This window comes from Dysidea avara, chromosome 7 (genome assembly GCF_963678975.1).
Source record: "Dysidea avara chromosome 7, odDysAvar1.4, whole genome shotgun sequence".
NCBI classification, from domain to species: Eukaryota; Metazoa; Porifera; class Demospongiae; order Dictyoceratida; family Dysideidae; genus Dysidea; species Dysidea avara.
In genome coordinates this window covers 7788766-7801702 of record NC_089278.1, presented here as the reverse complement: position 1 = coordinate 7801702, position 12937 = coordinate 7788766, and positions in this window count along the sequence as shown.

Here is a 12937-nt window from a genome sequence, read left to right as displayed (position 1 = left end):
CTCATAAACTGGGGTTCCTGGTTTTCCATGTGGGCGGGTGACCAGAAACTAAGGTTTTACTTGGTGTGGCCTTAGCTATATAGAATATGTATGTACAATCCATTTTAATTCTGTAATCTTGCATCTGGTGTAGTAAGGCAATAATAAATTAATTCAATAAATTACAATAAACGGTCCTATAGTCTCAAGTTACTAACGAAACCCTGGCAAGACAGTATCAAACCTAGCTATAGCTAAGTATCATCAGTTCAACAGTTTGACCACATCCCATGCATATGACACTAAAAAACGTACATTATAGATCCTCCAAATACAACCTCTCTTACTACATGACCTTCACTTCCCTTTAAAGTGATCATTCAAGTGGCACATGCTAGCTTGAATGGTAACACATTGAAACCTGTTGATCAGTACACTTGAAAATGAGTACACCTAGCTGTAATGGTCAAAAATAATCCTTTTGCATGTAGCTAAACTGATCATGATATGGAAAATCAGGGCATCTTGATAATCAGGACATTTTTGGTTGGTCCCATTAAAGATGTTCTTAGTACACAGGATTAGCAAAGTAGAGGTTTGTACTATGTAGCTTCTAAAATTTAATGCTGTAGTTATGCAGCAGCTACTGTTACTACTGTAGATAGTCTATGCATGCATTGCATTAAAGCGCATTACTTATAGCTTACAATAAGTGTGTATACATGATGACATTCACAGGTAATAAATAGCAAGCTAAAAATTTAATGTGAACAGGGAAAAAAAGTAAATGTGGCCAGCCTGAGACAGCACAACTAAATGAAAAAAATTCAATAATGAAAGGAAAGTGACACTGTTATGTGTCCATGATCCCTCCACGGATCCAAAGTTTCAGTGACTGTTTTCCCGTCAACTTCCCAGCATCATAACTTTCCTTATAGAAGTTACAAAGATTGTGTATATAGGCATGCACTGTGGTGATGTTGCAGTTTTAGGAAAACATAATGCACTTGGAAACACAACATAAGTGTCGTTACTCCTTTGATGAGGTGAAATAAATATAGGAAAGAGTCTATATGGGTTGCATCCTCTGATGCTATTGGATTTTAATATAAGGTACGATTATAACATTAACAATGTCAGTGTTATATTCGGCTATATGTGTAGCACAACACTCCTAGTTCTCTAAATGTCCTTTTATGGGGAAACTACATGTGCTTCCTGCCTAGCTATATATGCATAGATATAATGTTTCCCAGGACTTGGTGTTTCACTTGAATATCTGTCCTGCAGCAGACACCAGGTGGCTCACTATGACTCTATTTAATGCACCAGCCCGACTCTGATGATATATAACGCGCATACACACAAGTGCACAATTACAATACATACATTAAGCGCCTATAAAATAGTATACAATTGTTATTACTGTTACATTAATAGTACGTACTATGTATATTATCTATGCTTATAAAACAGGCTTACAATGCATGCACATTTAGTTATAATAACTTAAAAAGCTAAAACTTCACACAGTTGAATATCTGTGAAAAATGGTACTCTATTCCATACTTGAAACAGTAGTGGATCCTTGGCCTAGATCTAGATCTGATCCTCACATTAATAATCAGTCGTTCAGGATGAGCGGAGTAGTGCATACATATAGGCTTGTTCAGTGATTGCAGAAAGGGATAATATACGTACGTAGCTATAGCTACATGCAAACAAACCATTTTATGCTTTATAACTTTTACATCTGATGGTCTGCCTTTGCTACAGAGAATAGTCCACTAAAGCAGGGAATCAAAATCAAAACTGTGTGAAATGCAGAAAATATCCCAGACCTAGTGGTTACCATCATTTCTTACAAATGTAGCTTAACAATACGTACATAACTATGTACATCATATTTTAGAGAGCACATACCAATAATTTGTTGAAGTATGCATCAATATGGCTATAGCTACATACTGGATGAATATAGTTATGGTTTCAATCAAAGTTTATGCACATTAAATGTTTTAAAATAAGGAACAGCTGGGATTGCTGAAAATATCCATGAAACAAGGATGCTACTAAACAATCATTCACTGTTCTTGTTGTGCAGTAATTTTTCAATGGTCCCTATACTCTTTAAATTAAACAATAAAATATGTCTGGTACTTTCCCTCAAGTTTATGGTAAACTTGTTAGATATGTTTACTGAAAACACACACACAAGTTGCTACCTGTACCTGGTATGTAATTCTGAGTCAAGCAGGCAATGATTGCATGTGCCACACAATGGTGCACATGCACTCTATCATAACCGTACATCAGAACCACCAGTTCTGCCACAAGTAAGTTTAGTTCCCAGGAGAAAAGACATTCGAAAACTAGTTGTGCAGATCTTCAGGCTCTTGGCTGAGTTAAAGTTTTACAACAGTGATAAAAACATGCATCCAATAATGAGCAATATGTGTTTAGTATTGAATTTCCTGCAGTGTGCCAAATTCACCAAACTTTATATATAGTCCTGCCGAACATAGTGTAATTACCTTGTTCTGTTGGTGATTTATTCCACTCATGGTGACCACCTTGCCATTTCCTACTGCAATCCAGTGGCGGAGGAAGTAGTTGATATGAGGGGGGCTGACCAGGGGCGGAAATGAACTGAAGCACTACATTGTCTCTGGTTTGGTGAGGTGAGACCAAAAAAAAGGTCACATCCAGCTGACAATAGCTGCCCACCTCACCAGCTACGCATTTATAGCTGATAAACTATATAAAAATCCTTACATAGCTCGCTACACACTACTCTAATACTGTGACTGCTTTATTAGAGTGACTGTTCTATTAGAGTATCTCGATCTTTATCACGGTTTTCAGTCTCACTTCAAGAAGGGTAATTTCGGCGTGATATCATTCTGAGGGGGGGCTAAGCCCCCCCCTCTTTTCCACCGCCTATGCTGCAATCTGATTATCTTTTATTTTCACACCAGTGGTGATTGGAGGTGACATACAGGAAATATGTACACCATAGATGCTGTGATACAACTGTAGAATAAAGTAGAGCTTCTGGGGCCCAAAAGTTGAATAGGATTTTCATACTTGAAAGGCTATAAAATGAATTCTATATGTAAGTTGACATTTTTTCAAGCTTTGGGAGCCCCCACAGTCTGGCCAAAGTGCCCCAGTTTTCCCAGCGGAGCATTTACTAACCACCTAGCTATGTATAATAAAATACTTCAGACTCAGTGGTCTGAAGTTAACTGCTTATCCCCAAAACAAAATCATTCTTTTTTAAGTTATTTTTGTAGTAGTTTGATTGTTTAGATCAGGTTTTTACAGGCTTTGCCTCCTTACCTGTACCCCCAATAATAATAATAATAATAAAATTAGCTATATATGAAGACAGGAGCTTATAGTTGAAGGTGCAATTTATAAGCTCCTGACATAGACTACCAAATCAAGTAGCTCAGGGCAGTGACATGGCAAACATGTAATTTGAAAGCTCTGAGATAGTATATTAGACCACTTCAACTGTATTTTGCAAACAAATTTCATTGGCCAGTGAGAGCGATCTGAGCTTTTTGAAGATGTAATGATATGATTGTTCTATTAAAGTGATTGACTGTTGCATCAGAGTAGCTTTATTTTGGAACACCATTATATTTTCTTTGTCAGTTTGCTGGAGCGGACATTCAGTGGATCACAATGTAAAAGTGTTCTGATACCTTGATGATTAATTTAATTATGTTTCTCAGTAATGTTTATTCTAGGAGTGTTAAGGGTCCCCACCCTAAAATCTTAGACTTCCCCCACTAAAATTGTAAGTGACAACTGCACTGTATATTAAGCTTGTTTTAAAATGACACACAAAACCATCAACCTCAGATTCAATCTCAAACAGCTTAAAAGATAGAAATAGCATGCACAGCCAACAGAAATACCCTCTAATTGTAACCTTGTTTTGAGAATCCCCCTATAACCATAAAAAACACCTTAAATTAATTAATAAGCTATAACTTTATCTTTTTTCTTGGGAGACATCTACCCAGATCTTTTAGATTGCTACTGCCTTGTGGTATCATGCAATTGCGGCCAGAAAAATGCCTCACACAAATTGTTTTATGTACATTCAGCACTCAACAGATTCAACACTTGGTTGTGAATAATTACTTTCACCTGGTCAGCCCCCCTCCCCTAACTTCTTCTAAGGAGAATAAAAACTGTCTCTCAGCCACACAGAATACAGTCACAAGTACAAATCACATTATGGAATTTGTGGTGGCTGACAGATAAAGACAAGAGCAGACCATACATACTTCCTGTACGATTTAACTACAGTGAGTAAAAAACGAGTAGGATTAGGCTTTAGGGACAACTGATGATAAATTCAAATGCCCCAGTGGTCTAGTAATACTAGTACTATTGCAGTCAAAGCAGTTCTTTGTGTGCAAATAGAAACCCAGGATTCAAGGTACGTACTGCTTTGAGTAGTATGACACAGAACCACAGGATTTATACATGCAGTGAGTAATACTGGATTGGAGACTGATCTACATATAGTACAGACTAAAAAATTAACACAGCAAAAATAGTGCTACGAAACTACCTATACTAACTGTTAGACCTTCAGTGCTGGCCACTGTAAGCTTTAATAATAATAATAATAATAATAAATACTTAGGTTCAAAAGAAGAAAATCCATCCCTCCTGGAGGAGTCTGAGTGTGGCGCTCAACTAAACATTGGGTGGCCTGCAGTTCGATTCCTTGGGTAGGTGGGTTTTTTTCCTTTCTTTGGCCCTTTTCTGTTTCACCTTGTTGTTAGCTAGGTCTAGTAATTTTCTTAAGTCTCCAGTTCCAGTATGTTAAGTTAATCCAAAGACTGCAGCACATGTTGCTGTTAGACCTTCAGTGCTGGCCACTGTAAAACTTTAATAATAATAGTTTTTTTTTTAAATTGTAAGTTTAAAATTGTATACTTATAGGGATCTATGCAACAAAAACTATAGTGAAACAAGAGATGAATGATGGTATTACAGCATGCACAGCTCAGTGGGAAAGTCCCTACTTTGGCACATTAGCTATATTTTGCTCAATGCCAAAGTAGGGACTTTCCCACTGAGCTATGCTGTAATACCATCATTCATTTCTTAATTGTTTCACTACTTTTTGTTGCATAGATTCCTACTTCATTTTTAAATTTACAATTTTTAAAAATACTAGTTTGTTTAGTTTTTGTTGTAGTACAGCTAGCTACAATGTAACATGTGACTGTTCTATTAGAATATCATATATGACTAGTAATTGTATTAGAGTGACTGTTGTATTAGAGTATATCTTGAGTCAGCCAAGAGGTGTGCAGCTAGCTAGACCAGTAAGGGGTGAGGTTATTTTGTTTGTTGTTAAGTAAACAGCTAGATTGTTAAGAGGTGTGGTCTCCATACTCTATCACTAGTAGCCCACCTAGATCTTTAATTGATGGGCGGGTCACGAACCTATCGCACCCAATCGCGAACTTACACATACAGTGTATCTAGTCTTATAGTTAGTCTCGCGTGGCCAGACCGCTTTTTCTCCGTCACGGCGCTTATCGATTAGAGATTATAAGCGCCTACTCCGAAATATCTCTGGTCCAGAATCAATACGTAAACTCGTTTTCACACCCCAAGCAAGAGCTCGGGGTGTTTAATCAACTTTCGTCATAAAACGTATACTTCCTTTTAATTTTCAAGCCACGTACGCACTGGAAATGCCATGAACGATAGCCGGTAGAGTCGATAAGAAACACTGAGGCTGGTTTTCTAAGGCTAAAAAGAACACGGGTTGATTCCCTGCTCAGTTCGCCTTTAGCCTTTTCGTTTTCACAAGGAATCGATCCGTTACCTTTTTAACCGTAGAATACCAGCCTCAGTGTCTCTCATCAACAGTCTACCGGGTATCGTTCATGGCATTTCCAGTGCGTACGTGGCTTGAAATTTAAAAGGAAGTATACGTTTTATGACGAAAGTTGATTAAACACCCCGAGCTCTTGCTTGGGGTGTGAAAACGAGTTTACGTATTGATTCTGGACCAGACCCTATTTCGGAGTAGGCGCTTATAATCTCTAATCGATAAGCGCCGTGACGGAGAAAAAGCGGTCTGGCCACGCGAGACTATCTTATAGTAACACCAGAACTGAAGCACTTCTGAAATCCAGCTCTGAAATAATCTCGGAAATAATTCTGTGGCATCTAAATATGTTGCTGAAAGAAAGTGTTGATATGGAAAATTGACGCCTTGATATGGTTTCGTTGGATGAAAAAGAAGACAAGCAGCCTGATTGAAGATAAAAGAAAAGACAAGGTGAAGAGGGCCTACACTAATTGGAACCCCAAAAGGCACATCCCACTGGTGAGTTTGTTATTGTGGCGTAAAATGGTGGCCGTGCAATGCTTCGTTTGGTTTCTAGCTTTGTGACTTGTTAGTTAGTGAGGCAGTGAGACTAAATTCAAGTTTTGGCGATTAAAAAAAAATTCTATATCTGACCACCTGTAAGTGTTTTGTTATATCAGTTTAATGTATGGACTAGTACTATTCCGTAAAGGTGATTTTTGTCGCGTGAAATGTCTCTAGGATGATTTTTAAAGGCGGAATTTTGGGCGGTGCGTGAAATTTTCACCATGCACAGTCCCTACTTAAAGTAAACGGACGACCTTACCGTTTGATAATTATTATTATTATTATTATTATTTGTTAATTGGTACAAGGAAGACAAAGTCTTATAAAAACCAATCTCAAATACATCTAAATAAAATCAAACCGGCAGTCATATAAAAATACATCTAATTTAGTCTTAAAGGTCAGTACATTAGGTGCAGATACAATTTCTTGGGGTAAGGTGTTCCAATCATTGACGATTCTCTGTGAAAAACTATGACCTCTAATAGCAGTGTTGAAGCGATTTTTGATAATAATAATAATAACTCTATCTTAATTTTGTCAGTATTGAAACGACTAATTCAAAAAATGTGTATTCATCCTTCCCCACTATGCCCAGCATCTCCCTTCCAACTCGACTGTATATTTAGTATAATTGTGACTGAATTTGACAAAACCCGGCTTCGACGCACAAAACTTCGTTAGGAGATATGGCGATTTTAAGTAATCATTGTGTAATAACTTCCCAGTGCCTACAGCTGTGCAAACAAAATTTGCACCAAGTATGCATCTATCTACTAGCTATCACTGAGTGGGTGTATACATTTCTGATACCCAAAATTAGCCCTGTTTTGGGCAGCTTTTCTCGAGTGGGTAATAATATCACAGGTGATAGTAATAGGGTGGGAGGGTGGGGGTGGATAGTAATAGGGTGGGAGGGTGGGGGTGGATGGTGGTCTTAATATACGGGTATAAAATGGAGTAAGAAGACGATTGGAATCCAGAGGCCAAGTTTGGGCTCTCCATGGCCCTCAAATCACTCCAAATTGACCGAGAACACTATTGGTGAGCTCTCTGTGAAGTCCCATGCAGCTCACTACACACCATTATCACAAAGCCATGGCCATTCAATGGCGCCAATCTCCCACTCGTGGCTTTGACAGGGTCGGAAGAAAGCTGCCACAGAAACCAGACTTGCCAGTCCTGAAGGAAGTACAGTGTGGAATGTGATAGTGTATTAGGCCAGCAATCCATTTCTGGTAAAAACGTAAGTTTGATTTTGTGTGTGTGGAAGCCTTGTTATGTGAAATCCGGTCACAAATGTTTGGACTACGTTGTTTACTCCATACACAGACCGATACCTAAGATGAATTTTGAAAGCGCATATCTCAGTGATGGCTTGGCGGATTCAACTGAAATTTAAGATGGGAGGTGCCCTGGCCCAAGGGAGTTTTCACAGCAAAAATGGTTAATTTCCATCCAGCCATTATCAAGCTACGAATGTGTAAAAATGGCATTTTCTTGGTCCCTGTAAAATACACACTTTTCTGTTGTGTGCCCGCACTGGCTGTACTTGGCCACACGACACACTATGTATTGATTTTAGTGTGTGAGATTAGTCTCGTCTTGTAGACCCATTTTCTGTGGTTGTGCTTATCGATAAGAGATTATAAACTCCCCCTTTTTAGGGAGGTGCTTATCATCTCTAATACCCCTCAGAATGGGTCTGCAAGGACAAGGCTAGCTATATATGTGTAGGACTGCTAATATGATTACATTGTAAAAATGGTTCCTTGTACAGGGGACCATAGAGCATGTGCATGAAAATCATAGTTCTGTTCTATATCATGTACTGGTGTAGCATGCTGGTTTTCTTGGCATCATGACATACTACCAAGTGTTTTGACAGACTGCATGCTGTGGCTTCAAATAACTATGGTAAAAATAACTATGGCGACAATAGCATATCGACAGATGACCAATTGATCCATATTGTTGTTTTTATTGCCAGCTAATAGTTCATCATCTTCTGATGATAGTAGTGATGAGCCAGTATGCATTCCAGCTAAAAGAAGAAGGAAGAAGGCAAAGAAAAAGAAACTGAGGAAGCAGTCAGTCAATAATGAGCCAGCTCAAGGTTAGTACCATATGGCTGATGATATGCATGGTGTGACTGTTTGAGTGACTGACCGCTGTATTACCAGCACTGGTTATAACAATGCACACTTTATTTACCTGACATGACATTTAAGTGTGAGATTATATCTATTTTATGTGTGCAAAGATAGAGTCTAGATGCTTTCAATTTATATCAAGTATACATTTTGAAATCATTTTATGGTTATTAATTTTATCTGTTCACAGAAAAATTCATGACAGTTTGTCTGAAAATTACCAATGCAAGACATAAATGCCATGCAAATATATAACCCAAAAATTAATTGTTTACTAGAAGCCACTTTAAAGGATTCTTTGTCATATGGAGAAAGTAAATGCAACTTTTTATATTTGTCCAGTACAATGTTTATCCTGTCAGAATTGCTGACTGCTGCATTAGAGTGTTGCACAAACTTTCCTATTAGTGTATGACGATTTTTGAGTAATCCTGTACCAGTCATGGGCTTTTGTCTTGTGCAGATGTATACAGGAAGGAGGGATTCCCCCTTTCTTTGGCCCATTTCTGTAAGTGTAGTTGTCTTGAAGTCTCCAATTTGGTTACATTAGGTAATCCAAAGGCTACAGCACAAGTTGCTGTCAGACCTTCAGTGCTGGTCACTATAAAGCTTTAAATTATTATATAGATGTGATTATGATTATTATATTGATGATTATTTGAGTACCCAATTTTACTATATGAATACCTAACTACATTGCCAAAGTAGGGACTTTCCCACTGAGCTATGATGTAACACCATCATTCATCTCTTGTTTCACTACTTTTTATTGCATAGATCCGTACTTCATTTTAAATTAAAATACTAGTTTGTTTAGTTTTTTTGTTGTGGCACAGCTAGCTACAATGTAACTTGAAATGTAGACATTGGGTGACCTGCAGTTCGAATCCTGGGGTTGGAGGTATTTTTTTCCTTACTTTGGTCCCTTTTCTGTTACACCTTATTCAGTCAGTAAGTTAAGCCACTAGGTCTAAGTCCTTGTAGGGTAGGTAATCCTAAGGCTGCAGCACATGTTGCTGTCAGACCTTCAGTGCTGGTCACTGTAAAGTGCTAATAATAAATACTTTACGTTTAAGGAAGAAAATCCATCCCTCCTGGAGGTAGACTGAGTGTGGCCCCAACTAGACATTGGGTGACCTGCAGTTCGAATCCTGGGGTTGGAGGGATTTTTTTTCCTTACTTTGGCCCCTTTTCTGTTACACCTTATTTAGTCAGTAAGTTAAGTCACTAGGTCTAAGTCCTTGTAGGGTAGGTAATCCTAAGGCTGCAGCACATGTTGCTGTCAGACCTTCAGTGCTGGTCACTGTAAAGTGCTAATAATAATAATAATATTAGTTCACTTGTATTTTCTACATCCATCACTTTTAAACATCTTGCCCATTTGCTCAGTGAGAAGTGGAGTTCCCCATATTCTGTGGTTATGGGCAGGCTTCACTGTAGTTTGGGGTTCTCTTTGCTGCACTCTTCAGTAATGTGTATCAGGAGATCGTGTTCTAGATCCGAGCATCCCTGTGTGCCTCCAGCCGTCGACCTTGCTGTTGCTGAGGGGTACCTGTCTCCTTTAGAACAATAATGTAATATTATTTATACTAATTTTATATTGTGCTCTTCTTTTTCTTTTAAAATAATAATGTCTACCAGAACAATGTAACTTGTAACTGTTCTATCATACATGACTGTTGTATTAGAGTGACTGTTGTATTAGAGTATATCTCAAGTCATCCAAGGGGTGTGCAGCTAGCTAGACCAATAAGGAGTGAGGTTGATAAGGAGTGAGGTTGATCTAGATTGTTAAGAGGTCGGGTCTCAGTACTCTTTTGCTATTAGTCCATCTAGATCTTTAGTTGGTGGCGTGGTTGCAAACCTATCATGAACTGGATCTCAATCATGAAGTTGCAGATATCTGGTAAGTGTACCTCTTATAGTAGCACTGGGACTGAAGCACTTCTGAAATCCAGCTGTGAAATAATCCTGTGGCATCTAAATATGCTGCTGAAAGAAAGTGTTGATTCTGAAAATTAATCCCTCGATATGGTTTCATTGAATGAAGAAGACAAACAGCCAAATTGAAGATAAAAGAAAACACAAGGCGCAGAGGGCCTACACTCATTGGAACCCCAAAAGGCACATCCCACTGGTGAGTTTGTTATTGTGTCATAAAATGGTGACCGTGCACTGCTTCATTTGTCCTCTAGCCTTGCGACTGTGGTCAGTAAGACAGTCAGTGAGACTAAAATTTGAATTTTAGTGATTTTTAAAAAATTCTATATCCAGCCACCTGTAAGTATTTTGTTATATTTAATGCTGTAGTATGTATTATATGGGCTAGTATATACTATTCCGTAAAGGTGATTGTTGTCACATAAAATGTCTCTAAGATGATTTTTAAGGGCAGAATTTTGGGTGGAACACAAAAGTTTCACCACAATCCCTACTTAAACAGTACTACTGTACCATTTGATAAGTAAGGGTACTTCAATCTAATGATAATTTAAGGCTTAAAAAGTAATTAAACCCTATGTAGCTCTAAATTGTAACTTCACAATCACTTATAACAAAGAAACTTATAGTCTAGTCGCGTTCACTTGAGCCCTCATTCCTTGTTAATAACTCTTGTTTCATGAGCCAGCTGCCCAAACATTTAGTAGCATTGTGAAGCCCCTTAAACGCCAGAATTGTTAATCAAAAAAGCGCTTTGATACAGACAAGAACAAGTGAGTCATGAGACTTTAGAAATATCCCATACATTTTGTATGGATGATTCAGGTGCGCAAACATGTTTACAACATAAAAACATGCTTGTTCCTGTACAAAACCATTGGGAGTGAACACATGTTCACCTCTTTGATATTACTATATTTGACGGGGAGCTCAGGTGAACGCATACCAACTATAGCAGTAGCTAATTTTTTTAATAATCCCTTGACTACCATCCAATAATTATAATTTTTTTTTTACAGTTACAGGTTACTGATTCAACTTATTTGATTTGTGACACATTAATGTTGTATTCTAATAGAGCAGTCAAAGCTGCTGTAATAGAATAGTCCTAAGATTCATAGCTTTAATTAAAACAAGTACTCAAAAAAATTGAAATTTTCAACTAGAGTAGGGACCATAGCACATTGATAAAAAGTACTGAAATAAGCTGGAGTAGTGCACAATATATAAAACAATAATAAGTGTTATATCCTACTGTGCATTTTTTGTTATGGTATCATGAGCACAGTAGGGATGTATATAACACTTCTTATTGTTTTACTGTGATTTAATATCGTGCACTACTCCAGCCTGTTTCAGTACTTTTTATCAATGTGCTATGGTCCCTACTCTAGTTGAAAAATCAAGTTTTTTGTTCACTTTTTGTTAACTTTTTTGTAATCATGCATTTAATCTTTTTACTTGTACATTTTTTCATCAATAATGATGATTCTTCCCACACATACCACATCTGAAATGGCACCGTGCGACCCAGCTATATCAATTATCATATGAAAAGTGAAGTATCCATTATGCTTCGTTGTCAGCTATGTTCAACCCGTTACACAGCATTACGAATCAAGGAACTGTTTGAAAAGTACCTTTGCCTTCCACGCATATACTGAAAGAAAGAAATTGTGCTGCGCGCCTCAGTTATATCAATTATCATCTGAAAGTGAAGTATCCATTACGCTTCGTTGTTGGCTATATTTAACTCGTTACATGGCAGTATGAATCAAGAACTGTTCGAAAAGCACCTCTGCAATCAAAATAACCACTATGAAAAATACGGACGATTTCTGTTACAAAGAATGCATTGTACATGCTGTTGTATGCCAAAAGACACCTCTCGGGCCAAAGCAATATTGAGCAGTGAAAAAATCAAGCCCGTAGTCTTAGCCATTATTGAGTTACACTTGTCTGAAGGCATCAGTCAGTCACTTACTTACTCAGTCAGTAGAAATTGTGTTAAACAATTTTTTAAAATTCCGTAGCAACTTTTTGAAGGCGTTTCGGGTCGATCTGAAAGCTTGTTTGGGCTAAGTGTTACCTAACCAACACTGCCTCCTCATCGTCATCTGGAAAATTGAGGCTGATTTTTGGGTGATGTTATTTTGTGGGCCACGCGTACTCCTTGGTGGTCCCTACTATACAGTACTATCGTACTGTATGATGGGTAAGAATAGTATAAATCTATAGGGCCACAAAGCTTTAAAGAATAAATCAGAACTATTTGAATTTAGTAGCTAGATTTCTGAAGAACTTTGAGCTGTCAGCATCACTGTAGCTGTTACTTTGTCTTTGCACTCATCCTTCCATACATAGTGTCACTGAGGAAACAAATAATTAATTAATTATTCAGTATGTGCTAATTATTGATAAGTATGCACTATAGCATGGT